We start from the raw sequence: 17,378 nt of genomic DNA on the forward strand, positions 1-17,378 counted from the left end.
CAACTTTTGTTGATATGGACACATTGCAATATCTGAGAGCTCACATTTTCCAACGTCCTTGCCAACATTAATAGTGTCAAATCTTCCAACTTTTGCCAATTTGACGGGTATGAGATGGAATCTCTTTGTTGTTTAATTTTATTTCTTTGATAAGTAGTGTGGTTAAACATCTCTTCTTATACTTGTTCACCATTCCTGTTTCCTTTTTGTGAATTGTTCATATCCTCTCCTTATTTTTCCACACTGTTGTTTGCCTTTTCTTACTCATTTTATATATTTGGACATTAAACCTATGTCTATTATGTATTCTGTAAATTTCTCATAGACTCTTGCTCACATTTTAATTTTGCAAATGCCATTTATTGCATAAAAGTATTTCATTGGGTTGAGCTTAAACTTAATATTTACCTTTATACTTTCTAGCTTTTGAAACTTGCTTAAGAACTCTTTCTCTGTCTCAAGCCATAAAAAAATTCTCCCACTTCAACAAACTTTTAAGATTGTTTTTCACACTTAAGTCATTAATTCATCTCAAGTTTATTTTTGTGTATGGTGTGAGATAAGGTCTAATTTTATGTTTTTTACATACAGAAATTTTCTCCAAACTCCAATTTTGAATAGTCCATCCTTTCCCCGGACAGATCTGTAATGTCTTCTGATCATACACCAAGATCTTATATAACTTGAGTCCACTTCTGGGATCTCTTTTCAGTTCCCTTGATTAATTTGTCAACCCCTATGCTAATAACTAGGATGTATTTATTATCAAAGCTTTGTAATAAATCAGGATATTTGTTAGAGTAAGACCCCTTCCTTGTTCTATTTCAGAATTGTCTTAGCTATTCTTACACTTTCACCTTTCTGTGTGAATTTTAGAATCAGTTTAATGAGAATTCTATTGGAATTTTAATGGAGATTGTATTGATTTTATTAATTAACTATGGATTTTCTATGTTGATTTTGCATCCAGCAGCTTCCATTTCCTTGCATTCTAGTTCCAGCCAGAAGGATGGGGACATTTGGACCTGGTGAGTTCCAGGGTCCCAAGGAAGGATGTAGTGTAGGCTAGGTGTTCAGAGCACAGACTTTGTCATCTGACAGATGAACGTCAGTTTAAATCCTGGATGTGCCACTTACTAGCTGAGTCAGTCACTTATTGGAAGGTATGTTTGGGAATGTCTCACGTGGTGTCTTAGTCCACTGAGGCTGTTACAATAAAATATCAAAGACTGGGTAGCATATCAAAGACTGGGTAGCTAATAAACCCAGTCTTATGGGTGGACAAATAAATCAATGAACTACTGATCACACCCATATTCTGGGTTATTTCCAGGAGTCCAGAAGATAAAATGCATAAAATTGCCTAGCACGGTGCCTGGCACAGGGAAAGTGTTTCATTGATGCTGGTTCTTGTAATTATTACTAACTGGCTTCTCCTGCATAATCAGGGAGATAATTACCCATAGTAAAATAAAATCAATTCCTGCCTCTCTTCATCCTAGAGCTATGTGGAGTTGCCAGTGTTCAGGCAGCTTGATCACAAATTAATAGCCCCATTCAGAGACTGCCCTAGTGACTACTGATTTGGAGCTCACATTTGAAACCCATTTGTGTTCTCTGTGCCACTTTTATACATATACACATGGCCTCCCAATCAGCAAGCAAATGGCCTGTCACTGAGCATTGATTTGAGAAGCTTTGGAGGACATCAGAGCTCTCTGACCCTGCCCCACATCCCCACACCCTGAAACATCCCAAGCAATGTGGTGGACATCAATGCTATAGACTGAATGTGTGTCCTCTAAATTCATATGTTGAAGTCTAGATCCCAATGGGATGGTTTTAGGCAGTGGGGTCCTTTGGGAGGTGAGTAGGTCATGAGGGCAGAGCCCTTGTGAGCTGTATTAGTGCCCTTATAAAGGAGATCCCAGAGAGCTCCCTCACCTCATCTCTTTTGCCATGTGAGGACACAGTCTCAAGACAGTCATCCATGAATCAGGAAGGGGGCCCTCACCAGACACTGGATCTGCCGCCAGCACCTTGGTCTTGGACTTCCTAGCCTCCGGAACTATGAGGAATAAGTGTCTGTTGTTTATTAGCTACCCAGTCTTTGATATTTTACTGTAGCAGCCTGAATGAACTAAGAACATTCCCAAACATACCTTCCAAACAATTCATGCAGCTACTTCCTGGAAACAGGCAAGTGGGCAGACACACAATAATTATCAGCTGTACCAATATTAGTAGTAGTATCACTGCCACTTCTAATATACTCTAATTGTCTCAGGGCCCAAGTCCAACATCCTGAAGATGAACTGGATGGTGAGTGTGGTTGATAAAGAAAGAGAAGGATCTGGGTGTGAGTCAGTGCTTTCGAAAACACAGTCAAAGGAGAACCAGAAAGTACACCCAGAAAGGACTCTGAAGGGCTATGGAATGTTTCAAGCTGTGGCTAATGCTCATGTGTTTGATTGGTAGAAGCCATTCGTGGACAAGGCCCCACCTCCTCGAATTCCTGCCACCCTCACCCTACAGCCAAGGGCTGTGGGAATTGCAACAATAGAATCTGCTGTGTAAGCCCTCAGTAAACACTGTTGATGGCCCCTGTGTGTGTCAGGCACTAAGAGAAGCACTTCGTAGACATGATCTCATTTAACTCTCCCAACAAACCACAAAGGGAGTGAACAACCTGTTAGAGGGCCAGTAGCTCAGGAAGCAGCAGGGTCAGGATAGGAATCCAGAGCTGTTCTGAGGTTTTTAGTTTAGTTCCCCCCCTCCCTTCTCCAAACAAGTGAATGTGCCTATTGACTGATAAGTGTCACCCCGGGTTTTGCAGGTGTCTTCAGCTGGCCTGTGAGCAGTGCCACTGCACAGATGAGTCATTTAATACACTGCAGCCTATTTCCACCAGACCGAAGAGTATTTGATCGGGCTGGTAAGTGCTACTGCACAGCTTCTGGGTACAGAGACTTAAAACCTGGGCCCTGGAGACTGACTGGGTTCCTATCCTGACTGTGCGACTGTGCACATTACTAAACCTCTCTGAGCTTCTATTTGCCTTCTCCAAGTGAAGATAATAAGCATGTACGTCACCAGGTTATTGTATGTATTAAATGAGATAATGAATGGAAAACGCTTAGCACAGGTCCTGGCACCTACTAAGTACTTGGTAAATTTCAGCTTTTATTCTAGTGTTCATTTAGTCTTAAAAATTTTAATATGTATTTCTCCATGTAGGCCCTGAGAACACAGAAATAACCCAGACATGCAACCCCCAACACACACCAAGATGCTCACAGGCTGGTGTGGGAAGCACAAGAGAACACAGGTACTTATAGTTCAGCATGAAAAGTCCAGAGGAAGGGACAGCCTACGAGGAGCTGACATGGTTCTGGACCTCTTTCCCTGAAGAGAGACTAGCATGGAAAGGGCTAGAGAACATGAAATAACATGACCCATTCAGGGAGTAAAGAGTAATTCAGTGCTGCAGAGACTAAGCTGTACATGGAGGAGGCCATAAAAGGAGATGGTTTAGAAAGAATATTTTTTTCTTAATAAAATAAGAAAATATTTAAATACAATAGAGTACATTTATTTCAACCCAAAAGCCACCATCATGCTTTAAGGAATAACACTAAAAGCAGCCCCATTATGATGAAATACTATTATTTAACATAGTCTGGCAGTACCAGCCCACACAATTAGACAAGAAAAAGAAATGAGAAGTATAAAAATCAGAAAACAGAAGGAATATTGATAATTACTTACAGAATCAACTTACAGAAAAACCAACCCTGTAAATAATAAGAGAACTCAGTAAGATGGCTGAGTGCAAAATTAATATACAATACCTAAGATAATAGTCTGTGTAAATACAACAACCAGTTAGAGATAATGAAAGAGAAGTTCCTGTTTACATAGCAGCAACAAAGATAAAATATTTAGAAATTAACTTAAAAATAAGATGTACAAGATTTATTGGAAATGTACTTTAATAAATTGTTAAGGGGCACAGAAGACCTGAATATGTACAATGAATTTGGATAGGAAGGTTCAACATCATAAATATACCAATTTTCTCATATTTGTGTGTGTGTGTGTGTGTGTGTGTGTGTGTGTGTGTGTAGATGAGGTCTGTCTTGGAAAATGTCCAGCCCTTGTTAATACAATGGGAATGGTTTGCTAAACATCAGTATAACCTGGCAGCCAAGGAGAGTGGACTGAAATGCCCATGTATTCACAGTGACCACTTCACTGTACTAGTCAGTGGGGGTGGCAGATGCCATTTAGAGCATGTGTACCGTGTGACCATTGCATTCAAAATAACTGAGTAAGTAGAACAACGAATCTGCATCAAATTTTGTGTTAATCTTGAACATTCCCCCACAGAAACTATTCAGATGACTCAGAAGTCCACAGTTATGGGCAACTGGTGATTGGCAGCTTCATCACAGCAGCACGCCCACTCATGTATCACGTCTCGTGCAGTTTTTTAGTGGAACATCAAGTTGTCCACATTACTCAGCCCCGCTACAGCCCAGATTTGGCACCCTGTGACTTCTGACTTTTCCCAAAACTAACATCACCTTTGAAAGGGAAGAGATTTCAGATTGTTGATGAGATTCAGGAAAATATGACAGGGCAGCTGATGGCAACTGGGAGAACTGTGTGAGGTCCCAAGGTGCCTACTTTGAAGGGGACTGAGGTGTCATTGTCCTGTGTACAGTGTTTCTTGTATCTTCAATAAATCTCTCTCTCTCTCTCTTTCCATATATATATATATATATATATATATATATATATATATATATTTGCATTATATATATATAATCACATTTATATATATATAAAATCACATTAAATAAATATGTAGATATTTAATGTAATTCTGGTAAAATATCAACAGGAAGCTTTAAAATAAGCAAGCTGATTCTAAAGTCCTTTTGGCAATATCAGTAAGGAAATTCTGAAAATCCTGAAAAAGGAGAGCAATGAGTAAAGACTAGTCTTAACAGATACTAGAACATAGTATAAAGCTACATAATTTTAAACTATATTATTTAGACAGATGGATCAATAGAACAGAATAGGAAATCTGAAAGCTTTTTCTACCTGTATTGAGTAGAATTGTGTCCCTCAAAAAGGTATATTCAAGTCTTAACCCCCAGTACTGTGAGTGTGACCTTATTGGAAACAGGGTCTTGGAAGATGTAATCAGATTAAGTTGAAGTCATACTGAACTAGGATCTTATTGGATTAGACCCTAATCCAATGGCTGGTGTCCTTAGAAGAGGGGCATTTTGAGAGAGATATAAACACTAAGAGGGGAGGCCATGTGAAAACCGAGGCAGAGGTTTGAGATGTGCTGCCACAATCCAAGGAATTTCAAGGACCACTACTAGCAGACAACAGAAGCTAGGACAGACGAATTAAATGGTTTGTCTCACCAGAGTCACCAGAGGGAGACTGGCCCCGCTGACCTCTTGATTTCAGACTTCTAGCTTCCATTTAAATGGAACTTTAAAAGAATGAGTTTCCATTGTTTTAAGCCACCCAGTTTGTGCTCATTCATTACAGCAGCTCCAGCAAACTAATACAATAACTAAATGCCTATAGGAATTTAGTATGTGACAAAAGTGACATTGCTAGCCAATAGCAAAAAGACAGATTATTCAATAAATTGTTTTGGAACAACTCAATAGCCATCCAGAGAAACAGCTGAACCTCTACCTCACACCTTATACCAAATAAACTCTAGAATAAATAAAACATGAAAGTAATTTCAAAAGTATTTTTAGAGTAAGAAAGGTTTTTTAAAGTATAGAAAATTTTAACGAGTCCATAAATTAAAAGATTAATAAATTTGGCCACATAAGATTATTTTTAATTCTTCATGAAAAAGAATATAAACAAAGTCAACAGACACATGGATTTTAGACATATCATATGTTATTGACAAAGGGCTGATATCCTTGCTATTTTAAGAGCTCCTACATATCAGGAAGAAAAAACAACCATCCTAATTAAAGACAGGCAAAGAATATAAACAAACAGTTCCCAGGAAAGGAAATGTAAACGATTCTCAGTCATATGAAAACATGATCAACCTCCCCTGTAGCAAGAGAAATGAAATTACAGCTACGAGATATCATTTTATATCTAACAGATTGACAAAGATCAAAAAGTTTGATAACATGCTGTGTTGGCAAGGGTGTGGGAAACAAGAGCTCATTCATTGCAAGTGGAAGGGCAAATTGGTACAACCTCCCCCAAGAGCAATTTGGCAAATCCAAGTAAATTAAAAATTTACATACCCTTTAACCCAACAATTCCATTTCTAGGAATTTACCATATAAATATAATTGCGTGTGTGTGAATTAATGTATGGATGTGGATATTTATTGCAGCTCTGCTTATAATAACAATAGATCGGAAAGAGTGTAATTTCCCATCAGTAGGGGACTGGTTAAATACATTAGGGGAACAGCCATTCACTGTTTTATAAGAAAAAAGCAGTTTTATATTTGCAATGTGGAAAAATTTCTGTGATATGTAGTTAGTGGGGAGGGAGCGAAGTGCAGGGCAGCATGGACAATACAATCCCACTTGTGTAGAAGATATTTTATGGACATCTTTTCATAGGCATAGAATGTGTCTGCGAAGGTGCCCAGGAAACAAGCCGCAGAGACTGCCTTTAAGTAAGGAACTAGAGTGCTGGACTGAGGACGCCACGCTCTTAATGCCTCTGTGCTCTTCATGAGCAAGTGTTAACCATTCCAAAAATCCAAATACGTTAAACAAAAATATTTTTCAGTAAGAAAGCAAGAAAGTAGAAGTTTTCACCTGAGATCTGAGTTCAAATGTCAGCTCCCCCACCTTCTTGAACAAGTTATTTCAACTGTCTAAGCCTTAGTTTCCTCACCTGTACAATGGGGATAATTGTATGGCCCATGTCAAGGTGGAGAGAGAAGGCAAATGTTGCAAACATTTAACAACTGGTGACTCTGATATGGGAGTTCATTGTATTAGCACACCTTTTCTGTTATTTTGAATCTTTTTCCAAATAAATTTTTTTTTAATTGCCAATTCCAGGGCAATTAAACCCACAACCCAGCCCTATTAAATCAGAATCTCTAGAGGTGAGGCTGGTGAACCAAGCTTTTCTCCAAAGCGCGCTGTACTCTGAGCACCAGTGGACCAGCACAAAGCTGGGGTTAGGAGCCAGGGGACCCTGGTAGGTGGGCCCCCAGCACATCCTGCAGGCTGCTTCCCTGGCTCAGTGGGGTGGGCGCAGGTAAAGAGGGCCGGGGCAGGACAGGTAACTGGGAATCTGGGATAGGGTGGGCGGGTCAGGGCACTGAGCAGAGACCCGCTCTCCCTGGTTGTCTTGGGGGAAAGGGGCCCTGCGCTTTCCTGCCCTGGGATTGAGGGAGAGGACCAGGAGCTGGGGTGTCAAACTCCGCCCCCCACCCACCACCAGGGCTCTCTTCCCGGGCCTGTGCTGGGGCACGCAGGGAACCCTGGCTCTGGCAAAGCCCCCATCAGATAAAGCCGCCTCCTTGGCTCTGGCAGCCCTCTGGCAGCCCTGGGAGCCGGCGAGGAGTTTACGTAAGCCAGTTGTTGATGGAAAAACAAATGCACCAGCAGGCGTTTCCTGGCCTGCTTGGAGCCTGGGGCCCCAGACGCTGGCTCACCACAGAGGCTTCGTTCTGACAGCTCCCCAGGGGCTTGGGCGAAACTCTGGGGGTCTCACGTGTGGGAAGACCGGCTCTCAGGGGGCCACCCAGAGCTCCACCCCAAGTCCAGGCCACCTTGCATGTGCACCCAGCATGCAGGAGCTGTTTCATTAATGCTTGTTCTTAACCTCTCTGCCGCAGGCCCTAGCACCAGCCAGAGCCTCCAGGGGAACCAGCTCAGGCCTCATCCCCGACCCCCTAGAGACCAGGGTCCAGGCTCAGGCACCCATCAGCACCAGTCCATTGCGTGCGGGTTGCATGCCCAGCCCTGCTGTTGGGCGGGGGCGATGAGAGTGGGCACGTGCTAGGAGGAGATTAGGGGCAACTCTCCTCTACATGTGACGCTTCCTCTCTTGTTTCTAAAGGTGAAGGAGAGCGAAGGCAGACCTTCACAGAGCTGTTGGAAAGATGAAATAAGACAGCTGAGGGCAAATCTTAGCCCACCGCCCCCAGCCCATACCCATCTTTGCCTGGAGCGGGGGCAGAAGTCTGATGCACAGTCGATAACACCCCAAGATCGCAATTGCATAAAATAATGGTATTTAATATTGGAAGAACCTAGAATCAAGTCTAAAAAATTTTTTTAAAATGCTGATTCCAGGGCCACAACCCAGCCTTATTAAATCAGAATTTGTAGAGGTGAGGCTGGTGAACCAAGCTTCTCTCCCAAGCGCGCTGTATTCTGACCACTGGCCCAGCACAAAGCTGGGGTTAGGGGCCAGCTGACCCCACAAATGCTGGCTCTGCACTACCTTGCTGTGTCATCTTGGGCCAGACGCTGGCTTTCCCTGGCCTCAATTTCTCCATTTACCCAGGGAGAGGCTAATAGTAAATACCCATCTTAGGGCTCTGGTGAGAATGAAAAAAGTCAATGCTTGTGGAAGCACTTTCTTGACCATCAGAGGGTTAATCCTACCAGCTGCAAACTGTCCTATCAGTTTGGAGGGGAATGTAGCCTCGGGCACAGGCTGTAGCATCAGGCCTGGTCTCAGGACCCAGCCCGGACACCCCCTTGTTTTGTCATCTGCGACTTATGGCTCACCCTCAGTTTTCTCATCTGTAGAGAAGGGGTAACCATACCTACCTCCTAGGTCTCCATGAGGAGTGAAGGAGATCATAATAACAGGAGCTAATACTTCTTGCACACTTGCTGAATGTCAGACAGGGTTTTTAGGTGACTTTTATATACTGATTCATCTCCGATCATTTTACAGCTGGGGAAATTGAGGCAGAGCAACTCACCCAAGGTCACACAGCTGGGATGCATTGCTGGGAAATAATCCTGGCAGTCTGGCTGGCACTGGAACCCAAGGTCCTAACCACCCGGCGTTGCTGCCTCCCCAGAACCTGTATAAAGAGCTTAGCCATGGTACACAGTCAGGTCTCAGCAAACAGTAGCCATTCTTATGATTTTATTAATATATTGTGTTGATATCTCATGATCTTAATTACCCATCAATCCCTTCTTGGAGCAGGGCAAGCTGGAGCGCTTTGGGCCTGGGTGTGTGCCAGCTAAGAGCTGGCGCCAGGAGCCCAAAATGTGGGCAAAGCTTTGTTTCCTCGTCACACCTAATGAGAGTCAGCCAGTGGGGTCGTGGAGCAGGTGGGTCCAGCGCTGGGGCTGGGCCCTCAGGTGAGGGCAGATGCCACAGGCAGCCCTCTTCGCCCAGTCTGGCGCTGGACACCTACCTGGCTCCAGGAGCAGGGCAGGGCTAGGAGGAGGAGGCAGGGGCGGACACTGGGCCTTTTGTGTCCTGCTCCCCACGCGGCCCAGCCCAGAAACCCGTCCCTACCCTGGCCCCAGGGTGCACGCTGCCCTCCTGGGAGAGGAACGAATTCAGGCTGGAGTCGGGAGTCCGGCCAGTACCCTGGCTCCACAGCTTTCTGGCCAAGTTTCCTTGGGCCAGTCCCTCCTGGCTCTAGGCCTGGTCTCCTCATCTCCAAAATGAGGTGCAGAGAGCTGGACTCAGGTACGGGTGGGGTGGGGCGTTAGAGAAGGGAAAGGAGAAAAAAAGTGGTCTGGAGGGGGATGTGGGATGTAGTCCCTGAGGGAGGCAGAGCAGGCGCTGGCCACCCCTCTGTTGGGTGGAAACGTGGTCTGGGTTTTTTATGCCCTCCTTGGATAGGCCCAGATCACCCTTTAGCCCTAACATACTTCCCCAACCTGCAGCGCACAAGCAGACACCACCTGGACACCTGTGCACACCTGAACACTCATCCCTGTGTGAACGCACGGATGTACACACACTGCTGAGCAGACACGCACACTTGATCACAGGCACACACATACACATACAGTAGACACCCCCACATTAACACCCACACCAACGTGACCACACACACAGGGACAAGGAGACTAGAACACCCTGAATACACGATCTGACCCACACCCACCACGCCTCAGTGCACACCCCGCAGCACCCTCCCCCAACCATCACACACCACACACGCTCCAATTCCCGTGGAGGCCACAGGGGGGCAGAGTGAGGCCCTCGGGGAGCAGAGGAGAGGTGCCTGGATGAGCACCCCCTTACCCTTTCCTACACCTGGGGGGCCCCTCAGGCTTGAGACCTGTCCGGAGGCCCGCAGGAGTGGGCCTGAAAGAAAGGAGACATTTAGGGGGACCTACTGTGTGTCAGTCCTCGTGCTGTGTGTTTTCGTGCTGTCACGGCCACTCAACTCAGCCTAACGCAAGACCTGGCACACATCAAGGACTCAGAATTATTACTCCCATTTTGATGCTGAGGAAAACGTCCAGAGCCCCGAATAAACCTCCAGTCTCTGACATCCCACGCAGAATTGCATCAGCGCAGACCTCAGGTGGGTGAAGAGGAAAAGCTGCGAAGCCACGGGGCAAGGCCGAGGTACACCGCCAGGGGGCGCACTCCGCCCAGCCCCAGCGGGGGCTCCGTCGCCCCACACCCGGCCGGTTTGCATTCCTCCTCCTGTCCCCGCGGCCCAGGCTGGGACCAGCTCCCCTGAGAGTTTCGCTAAGTCCGGCAGGGCGCCCCCGCAGGATGTCTTGGCTCCTCATCCCACCGGATCCAACCTCTGGTCGGCTCCGGTTTCCGCCCCCTCCCCAGTCCCCAGCGGCCTCTCTGACAGCTCCAGGCCAGGCCGCAGCCACCCCCTCTGCCCGGAACCGCCCCGAAGCCCACCCCCACCCCGGGTTCCTCTGAGGCCATCCCACAATGGAGCCCATAAAGGTGCCTGGATGAGAGACTGGCAAATAAATAACAACAGCTCCCAGGAGCAGGGCGCTCCTATGCACTATGGCTGCAGGAGCTATATGATCACTCAGTGTTCCCAGAACCCTAGGAAGGGGGTGCTGTCATTATCCTCGGTTTGCAGATTTAAAATGGTCGAAGCTCATAGAGGTTAAGTAATTTGCCCAGGATCCCAGCAGCGGTTAAGTGGCAGAGCAGGGTCTAGGGCCAAAGCTCTAAGGACTAGACAGACCCTCAGCCACAGTGAATGCCCATTTATTCTCTCCAGGATTGAGGACATTTTTATTAAGGACCCACCAGCTGCCAGGCGCTGTGCTGGGTGTAATAAAAGATGGAGACAGAGACTCTGAGTCATGGAGCTTAGTGTAGCAAGGAAAGAAGGAAAAGAGTCCCAAAACAGGCACCCCCAGATTCATCACCAATCTGCTCACTGACTAAAGACGTGTTACTAGGAACCCTGTGCCCAGCACTGCGCTGGCCACACGGACTCAGGCGGGAACAGGCCACCGCTGAGTGGCCCTGTTAGGGGTGGGGGTCGGGGTGGGAGTCAGGATGCATAGACAATTACAGCCCCGGATGGTGACCGGGGAGAAGTTACAGCAGGGTCAGGCAGGGAGAAGGCTAAGCAGGGAAGGCTCCGGAGAGGAGGGGGCATTTGAGCAAGAGTTTTTGAAGGAAAGACGAGGGGGTAGGACCCCCAGGCAAGGCCCACCCAGCATGTAAAGCATTGATGACTTCGGTGCACCTGGCTGGCTTTAAGCCCAGAGATGGGTGGGTCCCAAATGCTGCACCAGAGAGGTGGGCAGGGGCCAGCTTGTGAGCCTGATACCACCTTCCAGCCCACCTTGCGCAGGAAAGCTGGGAAACTCAAAGAGAAACAATGGGTAAATGGCCCAGGCCCCTTCCAATTGTCCCTCCTGTGACTCGGAGCCCCCTGCTAGAAGGATGGGCCAGACTGTGAGCTCTTAAAGGCGTCAAAAAATCAACAAGTCAAAACCCCAAGTCCCTGATTATCTTCCTCCATCCTCTTCCCAAAGAGTTTTTCCCCAAGGCCGAGAAGGGCCCCACCACCCATTCCATTGTGGCTCTGCACCGTCCTTGCTCTCCCTCCCCCCAGAGCCAGTCCTTCTTCTCTGCCTCCACTCAGTCAGATGCTCCCTCATCTGGCTGACCTCAAGGGGCTCCTCACATCCACCTCTGTCCCCTCCTGTCCTGACTCATCATCCCCAGCTTCCTGGTGCTCTTGGAAAGAAGACCCAGGCATGCTGCCTGGCGAGCCCCTGGCCATGTCTCTAGGCCCACCTCCCACCACTCTGGTTCTTGCTCGGAGAGCTCCGGTCACACTGGCCATTGTTTAGTGCCTTGGACTCGCTGGGCCTCAGGGCCTTTGCACATGCTGTTATACTTTCCCCCCACCTCCTCTTCCACTTGCTGAGTTAATTCCCACTCACTTATCTGATCTCTCAGGGAAACCATTTGTCAGGAAGCCGTCCTCTCCCTTGCCTGCGTATACGGTCCCACTTACGTCTCATCACAGATATCAGTAAGAAGTTACTTTAAAGGCTGTTCGATATTTGTATTCCCCACTAAATTCTGATTTCCGTGAGGGCAGGCACCGTCTTATTCACCGGTGACCAGCACGGAACCTGGCACTCAATAAATGTCCTTTAGCAGGATGGATCCAGTTCTGCTGCTTCCTGGCTGGGTATCCTTAGATAAGTCCCTTCCCTTCCCCTCTCTGAGCTTACACTGCCCATCCCCAGCGAAAATGTACAGGTAAGCGTCATCATTGGATTGGGAGTGGGATAGATGTTACGAGAAGGAGTGAATGTCAATAACTGTGGGAGCGGGCCAATGAGTACATGGGGATTCATTATACATGTATGTTTACTCTGTATATGTTTGAAATTGTCCATAACAAAAAGCTTTTTGTAAGATGCACCAGCCTGGGCTCCTCCCCAGCCTGTGGTGGGGAGCCAGTGGGGGTATTTTTGAAGAGCTGCTGGCATGGTTCTGAAGCACAGCTCTGGCTAGGGGCTCTCGGAGGCTGCTTCCAGCTCCAAAGGCTTGCGGCAATTCTCTCCTGCCCACGTGGGTGCTGCTCACTGGTAGGAAAATACCACGGCCTAAGCACGTGATTAGGCCCTCTCCCCTTAACCCCCGCAGCCTCAAACACTCCTAGGTCAGTTGTCTGATCTTCCAACTCAAAAAAGTGCCCCCAAAACATCATCTCCCGTTACTTGCCTCTTCTGGGCTCCCCCAGCCTCTTGCATCCCCAGTCCCAGCTGGTGTCATGCCTAGTTTGCTCCTGTAAGACCCCGTTCCTGTAAGAACCACCGTGCTTGGCCCAGTGCAGGGGCTGACACATAATAGCTCAATTGAATTGAATTGAATTGAATTTCAATGAAAATATCTTTGTGGCCTCCAAGCTTTGTGATCCTGGACAAATGACTTCTCCTTGGCTTCCTTCTCTGTGACACGGAATGACCGTCCACGCCCCAATAGAGCTGTGGGAAGGATGCAATGAGATCACGACTATAAAGGCGTTGCAAGTGCGTAGGACTTTTACCACATGCAGAGCCAGACTCTCCCTCCTTGGGGCTCCCATTACCCCAAGCTTCCCTCATGCTGGACCGTGGCTGGCTGGTGACACATCTGCCTCTCATAGAGTCCAGGAGCCAAAGGGAGGGGTGGTTGGCCAAATCACTTCCAGTTCCCAGTGCCCAGTGCCCAGTACAGGGCCAAGGAGAGAAGGACAGAAGGGGAAAGGTGGCAAGGAAGCTCTGAAGGGCTATGAAGTCATAGTGTTCCCCGGGGGCCAGAGGAACCAGGGTGGCTGTCTGTGGGGCCTCAGCTAGCAGACAAAGCCTGGAGGTGTCCACTGTCGCCAGCAGGACACACAGGCCACAGAGGCAAACACTTCCTCTCCGGGAAGCTGGTTCTGCCACATGGAACTCCATCCTCAGTGTCGGGAGTGGGAGGGAGCCTGCAGCCTAGGGAAGAATGGGGGTCAGAGCTCCCCAAGGGCCCCAGGACCAAGTTGCAGTGGATATTTCCAGTCGTCCATAAGCTGAGCCTCACCCATCTGTCCAGGGGCAACCCCAGCCATTAAACCGCTCTTCACTCCGGAACGTGTGCTGTACCCCCTCACCTGTGCCCTGGGTATTTGCTCTGCCTGAGCGCCCACCCTGCTCCTTTCCCTATCCAGTCGCCTTTGGTTTGTTCAAGATCCAACTGCAATTTTCATCTCCTTGGAGACTCTCCCCAACTTCTCGAGATGACTCCTCAGACTTCCTTGGCCCCCTCGTGTTTAGTCGAACCCCCAATGAAGCAGCACCTATTTATTCTCTCAGGGAATCCTAACAGTGCCCTGCACTGCAAGGTGGATTCTGTTGGCCCTGTTTTACAGATTCAGATCCTGAGGCTCAGGGTGGCTAGGGACCTTGTCAAAATTCAGGGAAGACCGAGTAAGCTCTCTTCCATCTTCCCCAGAACTCCCCCACTGGGGAAAAGGGGCCTTGATTGGGTGGGACATGACAGGGGAAAGCCACATTCAAAACCCCAGTCCCTACAGACTGACTCACAGCCAAGCCTGGGTGTGGGTCCCAAGAACCATGAAGCTCCCCATCTCCACAGCATGTCAGAGTCCAAAGGGTCTCAGAGGTGGCTCCTTGGTCCCATCTGTAGCCAGTGTACAGGGAGGCAGGGCTAGTGCTTGGGAGCCACAGGTGGCACCTTCTCCCCCACTCCCGTGGTCAGTGGACAGAGGTGAGCTGGCAGCCTCAGCCCTTCCCCACTGAGCAGCCGCCCTCCTTTGTCCGTCTCTTCCTCAGTCTGGGTCTCTCATTTCTGCCTGTCATTCGGCTTCACCTTCTCCCTCTGAGTGACTCTCTTTACCAGCCTCAAAGCAACCACCTCTCTCTCTCTCTGTCTTGGCCTCTCTCAGCTCTGAGTCTGTCCCAGGCTGTCCCTTTACCGCTGAGTCTTCTCTTTTTAATATCAATCTCTCTTTCTCTATCTCATCATCTCTCCCCTTGTATCTTTGACACTGTCCCTTAATCTTGGTCCCTACCCCTGTCTCTCTGCCTCTTTACTACTCTGTCACTGTTCTTGTCTCTCTCTCTGCCCTCTGTGTCTTCATCACTGGTGGTGTGTCTGTATCTGCCTCTGTGTGTATCTTTGTCACTGTCCCTTTTCATTTGTTTCCCACCTTTTTCCTGTCTCCCAGACCCTGACGCTATCTCTCTGTCTCTCCCCCTATTTCCCTGTCTCTGTCACTCTCTGAGTCCCTCATTCCATGTGTCTCTCTCAGTCTCTGGCTCTGTGGAGGGCAATGCCTACTCCACAGCGCCCCCGTCCCTGGCCCAACATGCTCCCATGTAGGCGGCGGGAGACCCCTGGGCATCCTTCCAGGGCCTGCTCCATCTGGGTGGCAGCGCTGACAGACGAGATAGGGATCGGACTTGGCTCTGTCCGGGCCTGAGCAAGGGGCACAGCCAGGCTGTGCGGGGGCGCCTGGGTGCCTGCAAATATTTGCATGTGTGCACGTCTGGGTCTGTGTGCAGGTCTCCCTGGGCAGGGTGGTCTGGGTGTCTGTCTAGATAGATCTGTGAGCATCTGGGCCTGTTTATGTCTGTCTGCGAGCATTTGTGTGTGTTTGTGTGTGGGGCTGTCTGGGTGTGAGCGCCTCAGTCTGTGGGCCTCCCCCTCATCCATGAATGCCTCTGAGTGTCCACGCAAACATGTCTCTGGGCACACAGAGGAGTCCCTGGGAGTACCTGCAGCCGTGGTATGTCTGTGAGGCCGTCCACAGGCCGGCCCCTGTGCTCACATTCTCTCATGCAGCCATCAGCATGTAACATGTAGACGTGTTGAGGTTCCTAACCCATGTGTTTACCCCTGTGACTATGAATGTATGTTTCTGCTTGAGCTTGGAGTCTGAAGGTGGGAAGACTTGATTCAAATCCTGCCTGACTCCCCACAGGATGTCTAATCTGGGACAATTCTGAATTCATTCAGCAAAAATGCATTGACCAAAAACATAAAATTAACCCATGGGGCTAGAAGTTAGATCAGGTACTGCCTTGGGAGAGGTTCCCTGGGAGAGGCCCAAGGGAGCCCTCTGGGCGCTGTAATGTCTTATATCTTGATTTGGGTGAGGGTCACATGAATACATTCATTTGGAAAACATTATTCAAGCTATTCATTTCAGACGTGCACTTCACGCACATTATACATCAATATCCAAGACTACAAAACATGTATTGAAACCCTACTATCTGCCAGGCATTACATAATAATAGCAACAATAGCATGTGTGTACGCGCGTTTAACATTTCAGAAAGTGAGTCAGTCCAGGATTTAAGCGCTCAGTCCATTCCTGCCCTATTCCCTTCCCCAACCCTGTCCCAGCCATGATGGCAGAGGGAGAGAGAACCCGGTCCTGGGCTGGATTTTCCCCTGCCAGCCTCTCCTGGCTGTCTTCTCAAGGTAGCTCCAATGTTCCCTCTGGATTTTTAAACTGATGGGCCGCTAAGGGACGTTTTGCTAGGTAACTGTTAGCATTCAATGAAGCTGGTAACGGCGTGCTATGCTGCAGGACTCAGGGTGAGAAATGGGGGCATAAGATGCCCAGTGGACAGACAGCACACCTGCTTGATGCATCAGCAATGACAGGCAGTGCCTGGATACACACATTCCTGCTCTCCACCTCCACATTTCATCACGCCACCCGTTATTCAATAAAGCATATTAAGCCCCTACTGTATGCCAGGTCCCCTGCTGGGCCCTTCAATATACCTTACTCTGCCCCCATTACAACTGTCATGTAAGGATCATTATCTTCGTCTTCCAGCCGGGGACGCTGAAGCCCAAAGTGGTGAAATGACTCCCCTGAACTCACACTGCTCAACAGTACAGGCTATAACCTCATTCTGCCTGCCTCTGAGCCTCCATCCTCTCTGGCTATGTATTTTCTCTGGATTTCTGAGTTTGACTGAAACTTCAGTAAAGGATCCAAATTCATTTGCTTTTGTCCTCTTGGGAGATTTTTAAATTTTGTGTCATTAAGAAAACCAGGGTTTAGCTGCCCTTTGGCAACAGTGTTCACTCCTCAGAGGGAAAGGCCTCTCTCACTGCCCGACACCCTCTTCCAGCCCAGAGAAGAGCAGAAAAAGCAGATGCGATGACCTTTGACCTCAATAGTGCAAGTATCCAGCAGAGCATACTTAATATTCGAATGAATGAATGAATGGTATCTTGTTTACATACCCTTCACTAGGCCCACGTCTCGGGTGTTGAGATGATCTCTTGTCTCTGCCTCCGCTCTGAATCCCTTGCGGGCAGGGACCTCATCTCTGGATCTTGACAAGCAGCCCAAAGCCTGGCACAGAAGAGGGGCCCCATGAATATTATA

The sequence above is a fragment of the Pteronotus mesoamericanus genome, unplaced genomic scaffold (genome assembly GCF_021234165.1).
Source record: "Pteronotus mesoamericanus isolate MK-2021 breed Mesoamerican mustached bat unplaced genomic scaffold, CSHL_Meso_final contig_78, whole genome shotgun sequence".
NCBI classification, from domain to species: domain Eukaryota; kingdom Metazoa; phylum Chordata; class Mammalia; order Chiroptera; family Mormoopidae; genus Pteronotus; species Pteronotus mesoamericanus.